The sequence below is a fragment of the Lagenorhynchus albirostris genome, chromosome 11 (assembly GCF_949774975.1).
Source record: "Lagenorhynchus albirostris chromosome 11, mLagAlb1.1, whole genome shotgun sequence".
Classification (NCBI taxonomy): Eukaryota; Metazoa; Chordata; class Mammalia; order Artiodactyla; family Delphinidae; genus Lagenorhynchus; species Lagenorhynchus albirostris.
Genome location: NC_083105.1, coordinates 64,345,709 through 64,362,741, shown reverse-complemented (window position 1 = coordinate 64,362,741; position 17,033 = coordinate 64,345,709). Strand labels below are relative to the sequence as shown.

At 38.2% G+C, this 17,033-nt stretch overlaps 1 long non-coding RNA gene and 1 pseudogene across 1 annotated transcript in view; one reads left to right on the top strand and one right to left on the bottom strand.

Annotated features, from left to right (window-relative positions):
* The first annotated feature begins 1,114 nt into the window (after positions 1-1,114).
* The window catches only part of LOC132528683 (uncharacterized), a 47,917-nt gene continuing 31,998 nt past the window's right edge, over positions 1,115-17,033 (top strand). Inside the window, exon 1 of the long non-coding RNA XR_009543263.1 lies at positions 1,115-1,227. This is a non-coding gene — a long non-coding RNA (uncharacterized LOC132528683). The remainder of the gene's footprint in view (positions 1,228-17,033) is intronic.
* On the bottom strand, positions 2,889-3,620 carry LOC132529682 (olfactory receptor 8S1-like; annotated as a pseudogene).

Below are 17,033 nucleotides of genomic sequence, written 5' to 3'. Positions count from 1 at the left end.
TAATTGAGATATTGACATATAACATTGTGTTCGTTTTAGGTGTACAACATAATGGTTGATATATGTATATACTGCAAAATGATCACCGCAATAAGTTTAGCTAGCATCCATCACCACACAGAGTTACGTTTTTTTTTCTCTTGTGATGAGAACTTTTAAGATTACTCTCTTAGCAACTTTCAAGTATAGAATAGAGTATTAACATATTCGTCATGCTGTACATTACATCCCCAGGAGTTATTTTATAACTGGAAGTTTGTACCTTTTGACACCATCACCCATTTTATCCAACCCCCATCCCCCACTTCTGGCAACCACCAATCTGCTCTCATCTCCAGTATTTCTGAGTGGTTCTTTTTATTGTTTCTATCTCTTTATTGATGTTTTTCATTTTGTTCATATATCATTTTCCTGAATTCGCTTAATTGACTGAGTTCTACTGTAACTCACTGAGCTTCTTTTAGAAGATTGTTTTGAATTTTGTCAGCAAATTCATAGATCTCTATTTCTTTAGGGTCAGTTACTAGAGATTTATTTTTCTCCTTTGACTATGTTATATTTTCCTGAAAGATCAGTCGAGTCCCTTGTAGCTTTGTGCTGATGTCTGCATTTTTTGAAGACACAAACACTCTAAATTGCTCCAGATGACCAGCCTTTTTTTTTTTTTTTTTAATGGAGGCTGTAATCTCTCATTCCCTCTGGTGTCTAACTTTGCTGGTTCTGTCAGCACTTGATGTGAGGCTACACAGAAGCTAGTGCCGTGGGTAGGACCCTGAAAGGTAAAGACATTGGAGGCATGCCCTACTCCTCTGCCTCCCTTCTGAGGGAGAAGCCTCAGTTCTGCACATTTTCCCAATCTTGAAGATCCTTGCTAGCTGTAGGAAGCCACCCTCTGCTTTTCCTTTGTTCTTAGCTGCCCCAGGCATCTGGACTATGCTAGTTCCTTCAGCACTTGGTGTGAGGTGAGACAGGACCTGGACCCTTGGGGAGTGAGTGCACTGAAAGGCTCGGAGGCTGAGCGCACACTATAATCTCTTTTCCCCACCATGGGAGAAGTCACTGGCTGAGGAGATCTCTCTTGGCCCTGGGCTGTGCAGTTTGCAGGGAGGGGCTAATGCAGTTAAAGTGAAATTGCTCTTCTTACCCATTTCAGCGTGGCTGTTCTTGGTTTTTGTGCTTATCTGGGGTGCTGAAACTTCTTATTTGGAATCTGGAATTCTCATAAAGGTATTTTGGTTCATGTATAATTTTTATATCGCTGTTTCTATGGGGGAACAACGATTGAGTATTCCTATTTCTTCATTTTGCTGATCTCACTCGCAGTTTGATCTTTAAGGAACAGATTATTTCGTGATACTGTGGTGGAATATGTGTAGTGATGAATTTAGCCAGGGTAGCTACAATGACTAGTGGGACAGTGTGCATCTTCATTTAGGGGAAGGTGTAAGAACTTCTTCACTTATAATAACAGTGGTGTTTTAAAACCTGTATGATCATGTTATAACTCTTAACATTGATACATATAACTAGATTGATTTATGAAAGGTTTAGCTAAAATAAAACATGGTCAACAATGTATACACATATCTGTGTGCCCATTTTATCATTGTATTTCTTGATATTTCTTTATGTTAAGATAAATATAAAAATAATGCTCTCTTGATGTTTTAATTTGCTTTAATTTACTTCTGCTTTTTTTTGTTTACAGAATGTTTATACATCAAATACAAATGCTGCATTTTATAATGTATGCCTTCAGGCAAGAGGCTGTAGCAGAATGAAAAATCAATTTTTAGCGTAACAATATGTTCAATCTTCTTATATATATATTTATTTTTATTGTGGTAAAAAACACAAAACATAAATTTTACCCTCTTAACAAATTTTAACTGTACAGTATTGTTAACTATATGCATATTGCTGTGTAGAAGATCTTCAGAACTATTTTTATCTTCTTGACTGAAACTCTATACCCAATGAGTAGCAACTTCCCAGTTCCCCCTTTCCCCTAGTCCCTGGCAACCACCATTCTGCTTTCTGCTTCTGTGAGTTTGCTTTAGATATCTCATATAAGTAGAGCTACACAGTATTTCTCCTGCGACTGGCTTCTCTCACTTAACACAATGGCCTCAATCTATGTTGTCACACACTGTAGAATTGCCTTCTTGTTTTAAAGCTGAATAATACTCCATTGTATGTATATATCACGTTTTCTTTATCCAGTCACCTGTTCATGGACATTTAATATGTTCATTCTTTGTGTTCACTATTCTTTGACTATTTGCAGGCACACATGCCATTTGATGCCTATGGTGCCACCAGGTCAGGTGAATGGAGGGTGCTGAACTGTCTTATCCTGGAGCATTGTCTGCGTGTAGTTTACTTGTTCTGTGCCCTTCTACTAATGGGTTCCTTTGTGTAACTCCACAGGTAAAAGTCCTGGGCTCAGAATCTTAGTTCTTGTCAGAGTCTTTGTTCTGGTTCAGCCTCCTCAACTGTAGTGAAGTCATTCTTTCTGGATTAGTTTCCAAAGGCTATGGTAGGAGCTAATGTCTGTGAACCTTTCCCCTAAAACCCAGGATGGGCCAAATACTTCTCTGACTATATTGCTTATCTTTTGGAAGTTACTTAACTTTGAATAAGAAATAAAAACAGTTGAATTTAATTAAAAATCAAGTTATACATGAGCTCTAAGCTTACAAAGTTCTCAGCCCTTGTAGATTGGTTCTCTTATAGAACAAACATCATGTTGAGGTTTCTTACCCTGAGACACATATTTGCTGCCTCAGCATCCTCTGCAGAGCTGCCTTTACCTCCTAGTTCTTGAAGCTGTAAATGAGAGGGTTTAATAAGGAAGTGATCACACCATACCGTATAGAGATAACTCACTACAGTACTGGTCCTGAAGAGGGGCTGATGTACCTGAATAGAGCCGTCCCATAGAACAAGAGCACCACGGTGAGATGGGAGTAGCAGGTGGAGAAGGCTTCACCTTGGCTTTTAGAGGAAGAGGTACTTAGAATGGCAAGAATAATTTTTTAGTAAGAGAAGAGAATCAGGGGAAGTGTCACAAGTCCTAGAAATGCAAAAAACCTAGCCAGCAGGATGGTGTTAGGTGTGGTATCACTGCAGGACAGAGGGAAGTGTGAAGGCAGTTCACAACTGAAATGGGAGATGAGATTGGGACCATAGAACTGTAAGTTCTGAACACAACGATTATTCACTAGTGAGTTCAGAAACCCCATCACCCATGCTGTACCAACGATTGCAGTGCAGAGAGGTCTATTCATGACCACGGTGGAGAGCAGAGGGTGACACATGGCAGCATAGCGGTCATAGGCTGTAGCAGAGAGCAAGCAGCTCTCAGTGATTCCAGAAATCATGAAAAAGAAACTCTGGGTAATGCAGCCCCACACCGAAATGGTTTTCTTCTGAGATAGGAAATTCTGCAGCATCTTGGGCACAGTGACTAAAGAGTAGCATATGTCTAGGAAAGATAAATGTCCAAGGAAGAAGTACCTGGGCATGTGGAGGTGAGAATCAGCCCTGATCAACAGGATCATCATCAGGTTCCCTATCAGGGTCAGGAGGTAAATCCCCAGGAAGAGAACAAAGAGCATGGTCTGGATATCCGGGTCACTAGACAATCATAGCAGCACAAATTCATCAATAATGCTAAGATTTGTCATGGTTTCTTAGATATCCTATCCCTGGAGAGAAACAAATACTTATTCATTTGGTGGGACAACGATCTGAGTCACACTCAGTGAATAGGACTTTTTAATCTATAAAAGATCCACTCTTTAAGGCTAAAGTGTCCCAGTATCCAGTTGCGCTGATTTGAGTCTTTTGGTCTCAGCTAAGAGAATCTGGTACTCTTCCTTATCATTTTCCTCTCCATTTGTCTCCCTCAGTCCTGAGGACAGCGCCTGCCCAGTTTATGTGACTTATATCTCTTTTTTCATCAACTCATTGGTAATCTTGTGCCAGCTGAGCCCTGGAGACAGATGTTGAGTAAGAACTGTTGGGAGCCAGGACCAGTTCACTGCCCACGGGAGAGGCAGCAGTAGCCAGAGCCAAAGTGGTTCTCAGTCCAGAGAGGGACAAGCTACTAGTCCTGCTGTGGCCAGTGGAGGACACAGGACTGCAGAATGCTTCTGGCTATAAATGGCTTTACTATTAGGGGACCAGGTGAACTCCAGTGTGTGAGACTCTGCTTAGAGTCTTTATTCCCTGATAGTCCTAGCATTCTGAAAACACACACACACACTCTCTCTCTCTCTCTCTCTCTCTCTCTCTCTCTCTCTCTCTCTCTCTCTCTCTCTCTTCAACCAAGTACATATACTCTCCTTTCTCACTGTGACAAGTTCAGTCATTTCATTACTCTCTTGAAGCTCCCTGCTCCTTTAACCTCACACTCCTAACTCTCAGCTGATAATTGGCAGAGGACATGTTCCTGTTCCTGTTATGGGCGATCTCTAACTCCCTAATCCCCACACATGGAGTTATTCTTCTTTTCTCCCCTCCAGCGCGGGAAGGAGGCCCTTCTCCTTCACCTCTGGTGAGTGCTTCTCTCTGCTCTGTATTCCATCTTAACCCTTCTCTTTGAGCATCTCTCTGAATCAACCATGCTCTTTCACTTCCCTTGTCTCTCCCTTTCCATCAAGCATATCCACTCAGTTTATATGCAGAACTACTCACATTTATCCATTTAAAATAGAGCAGAAACAATTAATAACCTTCTTTCTTCCATAAGAAGCCTTAAAAATATAATAGAATTTGGCACCCTTCCTTGGGTAATAAAATATATTGCCTTTAAAGTTTTCTACATGTAAAAACACTAAGACTTAGATAACTTTTCGTCTGAGACATAAAGTCCACATTAGTGAAAATTTTACTCACCCATCTAGATTTTAGTATATTTCTGATGTTACCCCAATCCTTCAGAAAAAATTTATATGGAATATACCACATATTATATAACACCTCTGCTGCACCCTGTAGTCAAACATATTACTATTTCTATAATGAAACTTCTGAGTACCCCTTCTACATGGGATTTTAAGAGTCTACAAATAGCCTCATATCAATTAACTTCCAGTGTTTCCTCCAAACTAGTTCTGGAAAAAAAAGTTTGGCTTTTAGAGATTTTTGGAGATTTTGGAATTGGAGATGAGAGCTTATAAACCTGTCTTAAATTTCTATATTCACTGGCTTTTATTTCTAGGTTTCCTGTTCTATTCTTTGATGTGTCTGTTTTTACAGTAGTGCCACACTCTCTAATGACTGTAGATACGGTATATACTTTAATATATAACGATGCTGGTTTCTAATGTTTATACTTTTATGTTATTTTTTCATTTATTCTTATAATTTCACTTCGTAATTGGATTTATAGTTTGAAAAATTCCGTTGAGATTTCAGCTGGAGTTGTTTTTTCACCAATATGTCAATATTACTTTGGCAGTAAGCTTTACAATTTGTTCTACCTTTTCTTTGTTTCAGCCTTTTCTTTTTGCTTACAGTATAATTTTTTATTTTCTTCACATAGGCCCTAGGCTTTTTTGTCTATATTTTTTATACATCAGGTTCTTATTAGTCATCAATTTTATACACGTCAGTGTATATATGTCAATCCTAATCACCCAATTCATCACACCCCCACCCCCACGCAGCTTTCCCCCCTTGGTGTCCATACGTTTGTTCTCTACATCTGTGTCTCAATTTCTGCCCTGAAATCTGTGTCTCAATTTCTTCCCTGCCCTGTACCATTTTTCTAGGTTCCACATATATGTGTTAATATGATATTTGTTTTTCTCTTTCTGACTTACTTCACTCTGTATGACAGTCTCTAGATCCATCCATGTCTCAACAAATGACCCAGTCTTATTCCTTTTTATGGCTGAGTAATGTTCCATTGTATATATGTACCACGTCTTCTTTACCCATTCGTCTGTCAATGGGCATTTAGGTTGCTCCCATGACTTGGCTATTCCAAAGAGTGCTGCAATGAACACTGGGGTTCATGTGTCTTTTTGAATAATGGTTTTCTCTGGGTATATGCCCAGTAGTGGGATGGCTGGATCATATGGTAATTTTATTTTCAGTTTTTTAAGGAACCTCCATACTGTTCTCCACAGTGGCTGTATCAATTTACATTCCCACCAACAGTGCAAGAGGGTTCCCTTTTCTCCACACCCTCTCCAGCATTTGTTGTTTGTAGATTTTCTGATGATGCCCATTCTAACTGGTGTGAGATGGTACCTCATTATAGTTTTGATTTGCATTTCTCTAATAATTAGTGATGTTGAGCAGCTTTTCATGTGCTTCTTGGCCATCTGTATGTCTTCTTTGGAGAATTGTCTATTTAGGTCTTCTGCCCATTTTTGGGTTGGGTTGTTTGTTTTTTAAATATTGAGCTGCATGAGCTATTTATATATTTTGGAGATTAATCCTTTGTCCCTTGATTTGTTTGCAAATATTTTCTCCCATTCTGAGTGTTGTCTTTTTGTCTTGTTTATCGTTTCCTTTGCTGTGCAAAAGCTCTGAAGTTTCATTAGGTCCCATTTGTTTATTTTTGTTTTTATTTTCATTACTCTAGGAGGTGGATCAAAAAAGATCTTGCTGTGATTTATGTCAAAGAGTGTTCTTCCTATGTTTTCCTCTAAGAGTTTTATAGTGTCCAGTCTTAACATTTAGGTCTCTAATGCGTTTTGAGTTTATTTTAAGTGTGTGGTGTTAGGGAGTGTTCTAATTTCATTCTTTTACATGTAGCTGTCCAGTTTTCCCAGCACCACTTATTGAAGAGGCTGTCTTTTCTCCATTGTATATCCTTGCCTCCTTTGTTGTAGATTAGTTGACCATAGGTGCGTGGGTTTATCTCTGGGCTTTCTATCTTGTTCCATTGATCTATGTTTCTGTTTTTGTGCCAGAACCATATTGCCTTCATTAGTGTAGCTTTGTAGTATAGTCTGAAGTCAGGGAGTCTGATGCCTCCAGCTCTGTTATTTTCCCTCAAGACTGCTTTGTCTATTCGGGGTCTTTTGTGTCTCCATACAAATTTTAAGATTTTTTGTTCTAGTTCCATAAAATATGCCATTGGTAAGTTGACAGGGATTGCATTGAGTCTGTAGATTGCTTTGAGTAGTATAACCATTTTCACCATATTGATTCTTCCAATCCAAGAACATGGTATACCTCTCCATCTGTTGGTATCATCTTTAATTTATTTCATCAGTGTCTTATAGTTTTCTGCATACAGGTCTTTTGTCTCCCTAGGTAGGTTTATTCCTAGGTATTTTATTCTTTTCATTGCAATGGTAAATGGGAGTGTTTCCTTAATTTCTCTTTTAGATTTTTCATCATTAGTGTATAGGAATGCAAGAGATTTCTGTGCATTAATTTTGTATCCTGCAACTTTACCAAATACATTGATTAGCTCTAGTAGTTTTCTGGTGGCATCTTTAGGATTCTCTATGTATAGTATCATGTCATCTGCAAACAGTGACAGTTTTACTTCTTCTTTTCCAATTTGTATTCCTTTTATTTCTTTTTCTTCTCTGATTGCCGTGGCTAGGACTTCCAAAACTATGTTGAATAATAGTGGTGAGAGTGGACATCCTTGTCTTGTTCCTGATCTTAGAGGAAATGCTTTCAGTTTTTCACCATTGAGAATGACGTTTGCTGTGGGTTTGTCATATATGGCCTTTATTATGTTGACGTAGGTTCCCTCTATGCTCACTTTCTGGAGAGTTTTTATCATGAATGGATGTTGAATTTTGTCAAAAGTTTTTCTGCATCTATTGAGATGATCATATGGTTTTTCTTCTTCAATTTGTAAATATGGTGTATCACATTGATTGATTTGAGTATATTGAAGAAAAGTTGCATCTCTGGGATAAATCCCACTTCATCATGGTTTATGATCCTTTTAATGTGTTGTTGGATTCTGTTTGCTAGTGTTTTGTTGAGGATTTTTGCATCTATATTCATCAGTGATACTGGTCTGTAATTTTCTTTTTTTGTAGTATCTTTCTCTGGTTTTGGTATCAGGGTGATGGTGGCCTCATAAAATGAGTTTGGGAGTGTTCCTCCCTCCACAATTTTTTGGAACAGTTTGAGAAGGATAGGTGTTAGCTCATCTCTAAATGTTTGATAGAATTCACCTGTGAAGCCATCTGGTCCTGGAATTCTGTTTGTTGGAAGGTTTTTAGTCACAGTTTCAATTTCATTACTTGTGATTGGTCTGTTCATATTTTCTGTTTCTTCCTGGTTCAGTCTTGGCAGGATATACCTTCTAAAAATTTTTCCATTTCTTCCAGGTTGTCCATTTTATTGGCATAGAGTTGCTTGTAGTAGTCTCTTAGGATGCTTTGTATATCTGTGGTGCCTGTTGTAACTTCTCCTTTTTCATTTCTAATTTTATTGATTTGAGTCCTCTCCCTCTTTTTCTTGATGAGTCTGGCTAATGGTTTATCAATTTTGTTTATCTTCTCAAAGAACCAGCTTTTAGTTTTATTGATCTTTGCTATTGTTTTCTTTGTTTCTATTTCATTTCTTCCTGCTCTGATCTTTCTGATTTCTTTCCTTCTGCTAACTTTGGGTTTTGTTTGTTCTTCTCTCTCTAGTTCCTTTAGGTGTAACGTTAGATTGTTTATTTGAGATTTTTCTTGTTTCTTGAGGTAGCTTTTATAGCTATAAACTTCCCTCTTAGAACTGCTCTTGCTGCATCCCATAGGTTTCAGATCATCATGTTTTCGTTGTCATTTGTCTCTAGGTATTTTTTTATTTCCTCTTTGATTTCTTCAGTGGTCTCCTGGTTATTTAGTAACGTATTGTTTAGCCTCCATGTGTTTGTTTTTTACGTTTTTTCCCCTGTAATTCATTTCTAATCTCATCGCGTTGTGGTCAGAAAAGATGCTTGATATGATTTCAATTTTCTTAAATTTACCGAGGCTTGATTTGTGACCCAAGATGTGATCTATCCTGGAGAATGGTCCGTGCGCACTTGAGAAGAAAGTGTAATCTGCTGTTTTTGGATGGAATGTCCTATAAATATCAATTAAATCTATCTGATCTATTGTGTCATTTAAAGCTTCTGTTTTCTTATTTATTTTCATTTTGGATGATCTGTCCATTGGTGTAAATGAGGTGTTAAAGTCCCCCACTATTTTTGTGTTACTGTCGATTTCCTCTTTTATAGCTGTTAGCAGTTGCCTAATGTATTGAGGTGCTCCTATGTTGGGTGCATATATATTTATAATTGTTATACCTTCTTCTTAAATTGATCCCTTGATCATTATGTAGTGTCCTTCCTTATCTCTTGTAACATTCTTTAAAGTCTATTTTATCTGTTATGAGCATTGATACTCCAGCTTTCTTTTGATTTCCATTTGCATGGAATATATTTTTCCATACCCTCACTTTCAGTCTGTGTGTGTCCCTAAGTCTGAAGTGGGTCTCTTGTAGACAGCATATATATGGGTCTTGTTTTTGCATCCATTCAGCAAGCCTGTGTCTTCTGGTCGCAGCATTTAATCCATTTACATTTAAGGTAATTATCGATATGTATGTTCCTACGACCATTTTCTTAATCATTTTGGGTTTGTTTTTGTAGGTCCTTTTCTTCCCTTGTGTTTCCCACTTAGAGAAGTTCCTTTAGCATTTGTTGTAGAGCTGGTTTAGTGGTACTGAATTCTCTTAGCTTTTGCTTGTCTGTAAAGCTTTTGATTTCTCCATCGAATATGAATGAGATCCTTGCCGGGTAGAGTATCTTCATTGTAGGTTCTTCCCTTTCATCACTGTAAGTATATCATGCCACTGCCTTCTGGCTTGTAGAGTTTCTGCTGAGAACTCAGCTGTTAACCTTAATGGGAGTTCCCTTGTATGTTATTTGTCATTTTTCCCTTGCTGCTTTCAATAATTTTTCTTTGTCTTTAATTTTTGCCAATTTGATTACTACGTGTCTTGGCGTGTTTCTCCTTGGGTTTATCCTCTATGGGACTTGCTGCACTTCCTGGATTTGGGTGGCTATTTCCTTTCCCATGTTAGAGAAGTTTTTGACTATAATCTCTTCAAACATTTTCTCTGGTCCTTTCTCTCTCTCTTCTCCTTCTGGAACCCCTATAATGAGAATGTTGTTGTGTTTAATGTTGTCCCTGAGGCTGTCTTAGGCTGTTTTCATTTCTTTTCATTCTTTTTTCTTTACTCTGTTCCACAGCAGTGAATTCCACCATTCTGTCTTCCAGGTCACTTATCCGTTCTTCTGCCTTAGTTATTCTGCTATTGATTCCTTCTAGTATAGTTTTCATTTCAGTTATTGTATTGTTCATCTCTGTTCGTTTGTTCTTTAATTCTTCTAGGTGTTTTTTAAACATTTCTTGCATCTTCTCAATCTTTGCCTCCATTCTTTTTCCGAGGTTCCGGATCATCTTCACTATCATTATTCTGAATTCTTTTTCTGGAAGGTTGCCTATCTCCATTTAGTTGTGTTTCTTCAGTTTTATCTTGTTCCTTCATCTGGTACCTAGCCCTCTGCCTTTTCATCTTGTCTATCTTTCTGTGAATGTGGTTTTTGTTCCACAGGCTGCAGGACTGTAGTTCTTATTCATTCTGCTGTCTGCCCTCTGGTGGATGAGGCCATCTCAGAGGCTTGTGCAAGTTTCCTGATGGGAGGGACTGGTGGTGGGTAGAATTTGTCTGTGTATTATATATACTTTTTTTTTTTTGCTCTTTTGCTTATGAACTTTGCAGTTGAGGTTCCCAACTACATAGCTTTGTGGAGAAGTAGCAGCAGCTTCTAGGGCTTGAGCTCCATACTTTATGGAGAAATTTGATTTTATGTGGGCATATGCTGCCAGATAGGGTACACCAGGTAATATTATTCTGGCCTCCAGTACTTATTGTTCTTCCCTGACATCATCAGCCAAAGGGAGGCACTCTCTTCTTCCCGAGCTCTGGTCCTACAATGAAACATGTCACCCAGTTGCAGTTGCCTGTTTGATGCCACGTGTATTTGCTCATGCATTACTCCAACCAAAGTCCCTATTGGTACCCTTTTACTTTCCCCTCTTCCTGGCTTCTACTTGTCTAATCAGGAAACTTTCTGATTTTTCTCGTACTTTTTTGTGTTGGTACTTTTCTGTTCACCCCTGCATACTTTCAAGTTACTATTTCTCTCTTTAGTACCATCAGAACTGCTTTCAGTTTCTCAGTAACTGCTTAATATCTGGTCTTCTAAGTAATCACCCTTTTGATTTGACAATAGGTAAATTCACTTAAAAACCCTCTTTAATATTTTTCCATGGTTTGTTTCTTAAAAGAAATACTGCATCATATGCTCAGTAGACCATTTTATAATCAGAAGGTCACAAGCTATGTGTTCCAATTCACTAGAGATGATAAAACAATGAAGCTGAGGGGGGGGGGAGAGAGAAAGGGAAAGAGATTGGTCATGAATTTTCATTTTGTACTGAAGAAGTATTGGACATCAATCCTGACTCCATCACTTACTGGCTAAGTGACTTAGGCAAGTTAATGGTCTCAGACACACTCAGTATCTTCGTTTTTAAAAATGGAACTTCTACCTTACAAGGATGTTATAATGAATAAAGACTTTTTTTTAATAGTATACAGAACACTGCTGGCTGATAGCTTGATGAACTTTAGCTCTTTTGTCTATTTTTATGGCAAAAATAAAAGAGAAAGGAAGTTTACAACAAAAATGATCAAATAAGACAGTTGAATAAATTAAACCCATAATTTATAACTGTATGTAAAAATCACAGTGGTATTAAATACAAAGTTTTAAGTAACCTCATTAAAAGGCACAGATTTAAGAAACAAAAATCTAATGATATGGTGCTTTAAGCATATAACAAAATGATACAGAAACATTAAAGCTGCCATGATGGGCAAAGATATACATGGTGACTTCTAAAAAAGAAAGAACAAGGTGGAAATATTAACATCACAGAAAGTGAAATTCAAAGAAAAAACATTAAACTATAAAAGAGTTCCATTTTATAATATCATTATAATATAATGATAAGAGGTATAGCCCACAGTGAAGACAAAACTTTCATGATCTTTTAAGGCTACAAAATTCAGTTTCAAAATAAATGAAGCAAAAACATGGTAATACCATGAAATACATCCAGAGGCACAATGTTGGTGTCAAACTTATACATATTTTTTCAGTCTTTGACAGAAGAAATGAAGTGAAAGTCAACACCATTGCAAACGATTTGAGTGTATGATAAATAGAACAAGGACATGATGATGGAGTAGAAGGACTTGAGCTCACCTCCTCTCACAAAACACCAAAATTATAACTAACTGCTGAACAACCACTGACAAAAAAAGACTGGAACCTCCAAAAAGATATTCTACAACTAAAGACAAAAAAGAAGCCATAATGAGATGGTAGGAGGGGTGCTTTTTATAATATAATCAAATCCCATACCTGCTGGATGGGTGACCCACAAACTGGAAAATAATTATATGGCAGAGGTTCTCCCACAGAAGTGAAAGTTCTGAGCCCCCATCAGGCTTCCCAGCCTTGGGGTCTGGCATCAGGGGAGGAGCCCAGAGCATTCAGCTTTGAAGGCCAGTGGGACTTGAGTGCAGGAGCTCCACAGAACTGGGGGAAACAGAACTCCACTCTTGGAGGGTGCACACAATGTTTCACATGCACTGGAACCCAGGGCAAAGCAGTGACTCCATAGGAGCCTGAGCCAGACCTACCTACGGGTCTTGGAGGTGCTACTGGGGAGGTGAAGGTTGGCTATGGCCCACAGTGGGGGCAAGGACACTGGTGGTGGAGGCCCCAGGGAATATTACTCAGTATGAGATCTCCCACAGGTTGCCATTTTGGCACTGAGACCTGACCCCACCCAACAGCTTGCAGGCTCCAATGCTGGGGTGCCCCAGGTGAAACAACCAACAGAGTGTGAACAGTGCCACACCCTTTACAGCCTGCGTGAAGTTTTCCTGATCCCACAGCTACCTCTAGACATGCAACCTGACATGGCCCTGCCTACCAGAGGGACATGAACCAGCCCCACCTGCCAGTGGGCAGACACCAGTCCCTCCCACCAGGAAACCTGAACAAGCCCCTGGACCAACCTCACCCACCAGGAGGCAGGCACCAGAAGCAAGAAGAACTACAATCCTGCAGCCTGCAGAATGGAGCCTACAAACAGAGAGTTAAACAAAACGAGATGGCAGAGAAATATTTTCTACATGAAGGAACAAGATAAAAACCCAGAAGAGCTAATAAGTGAAGTTGAGATAGGAAATCTGCCTGAAAATGAATTCAGAATAATGATAGTGAAGATGATCCAAGATATTGGAAAAAGAACAGAAGCACAGACCAGAAGATACAAGAAATGTTTTTTTGGTCACACTGCACAGCTTCTGGGATCTTTGTTCCCTGACCAAGGATTGAATCCAGGCCCTCAGCAGTGAAAACATGGAGTCCTAACCACTGGTCTGCCAGGGAATTTCCCACAAGAAATGTTTAACAAAGAGCTACAAGATTTAAAGAACAAACCAAGAGTTGAACAATACAATAACTGGAATGAAAAATACACTAGAAGGAAACAACGGCAGAATGAATGAGGCCTAAGAATGAATAAGTGAGCTGGAAGATAGAATGGTGGAAACCACTGCTGTAGAACAGAATAAAGAAAAAAGACTGAAAAGAAATTAGGCCAGTCTAAGAGACCTCTGGAATAACACTGAATGCACTAACATTCACATTATAGGGGTCCAAGAAGGAGAAGAGACAGAGAAAGGGCCTTAGAAAATATTTGAAGAGATAATAACTGAAAACTTCCCTAACATGAGAAAGGAAACACTCACTCAAGTCCAGGAAGTGCAGAGAGCCCCATACAGGAAAAAGTCAAGGAGGAACTTGCCGAGACATTTATTAATCAAAAATTAAAGACAAAGAGAAAATGTTAAAAGCAACAAGAGAAAAGCAAAAAATAACATACAAGGGAACCCCCATATGGTTATCAGCTGATTTTTCAGCAGAAACTCTGCAGCCAGAAGGGAGTGGCATGGTATATTTAAAGTGATGAAAGGGAGAGACCTACAACCAAGAATACTCTATCCAGCAAGGCTGTCATTCAGATTTGATGGAGAAATTAAAAGCTTTACAGAAGAGGATAGCTAAGGGAATTCAGCACCACCAAACCAGCTTTACAACAAATGCTAAAGGAACTTCTCTAGGTGGAAAAGAAAAGCACAGAACTAGAAACAAGAAAATTATGAATTTGGAAAAGCTCACTGGTAAAAGTGAAAATACAGGAAAGGTAGGATATCATCTGCAAACAAATATGGCATCAAAACTAACAATCATGAGATAAGGAGAGTACAAATGCAGGATATTGGAAATACATATGGAATTAAGAAACCAGGAACTTAAAACAATATTGTTTATATATAGACTGCTATATCAAAACTTCATGGTAACCACAAAGCAAAAATCTACAATAGATACGTACACAAAAAATAAAAAGCAATCCAAACACAACACTAAAGATAGTCATCAAATCACAAGAGAAGAAAAGTGGAAGGGGAAAAAAAAGACCTACAAAAACAACTTCAAAACAATCAACAAAATGACCATAAGAACATACATATCAATAATTACCTTAAACGCAAATGGATTAACTGCTCCAACCAAAAGACATAGACTGGCTAAATGGATACAAAAACAAGACCTGTATATATGCTGTCTACAAGAGACCCACTTCAGATCTAGGGACACACAAAGACTGAAAGTGAGGGTATGGAAAAAGATATTCCATGCAAATGAAAATCAAAATAAAGCTGGAGTAGCAATAGTCATATCAGACAAAATAGACTTTAAAATAAAGACTGTTACAAGAGACAAATAGGACAGTACATAATGGTCAAGGGATCAATACAAGTAGAAGATACAATACTTGTAAATATATATGCAGCCAACATAGGAGTAACTCATATGTAAATCAAATGCTTACAGCTATGAAAGGAGAACTTGACAGTAACACAATAATAGCGGGGAACTTTAACACCCCACTTACATCAAAGGACAGACTCCTGAAAAAAATCAATAAGGAAACTCAGGCCCTAAATGATACAATAGACCAGATGGACTTAATTGATATCTATAGAACACTCCATCCGAAAGCAGGAGAATACACATTCTTCTCAAGTGCACATGGAACATTCTCCAGGATAGATCACATGCTGGGACACAAAGCAAACCTTGGTAAATGTAAGAAAACTGAAATCATATCAAGAATCTTTTCTGACCACAATGCTATGAGATTAGAAGTCAACTACAAGAAAAAAAAAACTGTAAAAAACACAAACACGTAGAGGCTACACTATATGTTACTAAAGAATCAATGGATCACTGAAGAAATCAAAGAGGAAATAAAAAATACCTAGAGACAAATGAGAATGAAAACACGACAATCCAAAACCTATGGATGCACCAAAAGCAGTACTAAGGGGGAAGTTTTTAGTGGTACAATCTTGCCTCAGGAAACAAGAAAAATCTCAAATAAACAACCTAAGCTTACACCTAAAACAGCTAGTGAAAGCAAAACCCGAAATTAGTAGAATAAAGTCAGAAGAGAAATATATGAAATAGAGAAGAAAACAATAGAAAGATCAATCAAACTAAAAGCTGGTTCTTTGAAAAGATAAAAAGATTGATAAACGTTTAGGCAGACTCATCAGGAAAAAGAGGGAGAGGGATCAGATCAATAAAATTAGAAACGAAAAAGGAGAAGTTACAGCTGACATCACAGAAATACAAAGGATCATAAGAGACTACTACAAGCAACTATATGCCAATAAAATGAACAACCTAGAAGAAATGGACAAATTCTTAGAAATGTACAATCTCCTAACACTGAGCAGGAATCAATAGAAAATATGAACAGACCAATCACAAGTAAATGCTGAAATTAAAACTGTGATTTAAAAACTCCCACCAAACTAAAGTCCAGAACCAGATGACTTCATAGGCAAATTCTATCAAACATTTCGAGAAGAGTTAAACCTATCCTTTTGAAACTATTCCAAAAAATTGCAGAGGAAGGAATACTCCCAAGCTCATTGTACAAGGTCACCATCACCCTGATACCAAAACCAGACAAAGATACCACAAGAAACTAAGATTACTGGCCAATACCACTGAGGAACATAGACACACAAATCCTCAACAAAATACTAGCAAACCAAACCTAATGATACATTAAAAGGATCATACACCATGGTCAAGAGGGATTTATCCCAAGGATGCAAGGATTCTTCAATATCCACAAATCAATCAGTGTGATACACATTAACAAACTGAAGAATAAAAACCATACAGTCATCTAAACAGATGCAGAAACAGCTTTTGACAAAATTCAACACCCATTTATGATAAAAACTCTCCAGAAACTGGAGAGGGAACAAACCTCAATATAATAAAGATCATATATGACAAACCTACAGCTAACATCATACTCAACAGTCAAAGGCTGAAAGCATTTCCTCTAAGATCAGGAAAAAGACAAGGATGTCCACTCCCACAACTTTTATTCAACATAGTTTTGGAAGTCCTAGCCATGGCAATCAGAGAGGAAAAAGAAATAAAAGGAATCCCAATTAATTCAAAATTTTAAAAATACCATCTACGATAGTACCAAAAATAAGTGAAGTACTTAGGTATTAACCTACAAAACTTGTGCAGAATGTATATGCTAAAAACTACAAAAGATTGATGAGAAAAACCAAAGATCTTAAAAAATGCAGAGACATACACTATTCATGAATTGGAAGATTCAGCATTGTTAAGAAGTCAATTCTTGGGCTTCCCTGATGGCACAGTGGTTGAGAGTCTGCCTGCCAATGCAGGGGACACAGGTTTGTGCCCCGGTCTGGGAAGATCCCACAAGCCGCGGAGTGGCTGGGCCCGTGAGCCATGGCCACTGAGCCTGCACGTCCGGAGCCTGTGCTCCGCAACGGGAGAGGCCACAACAGTG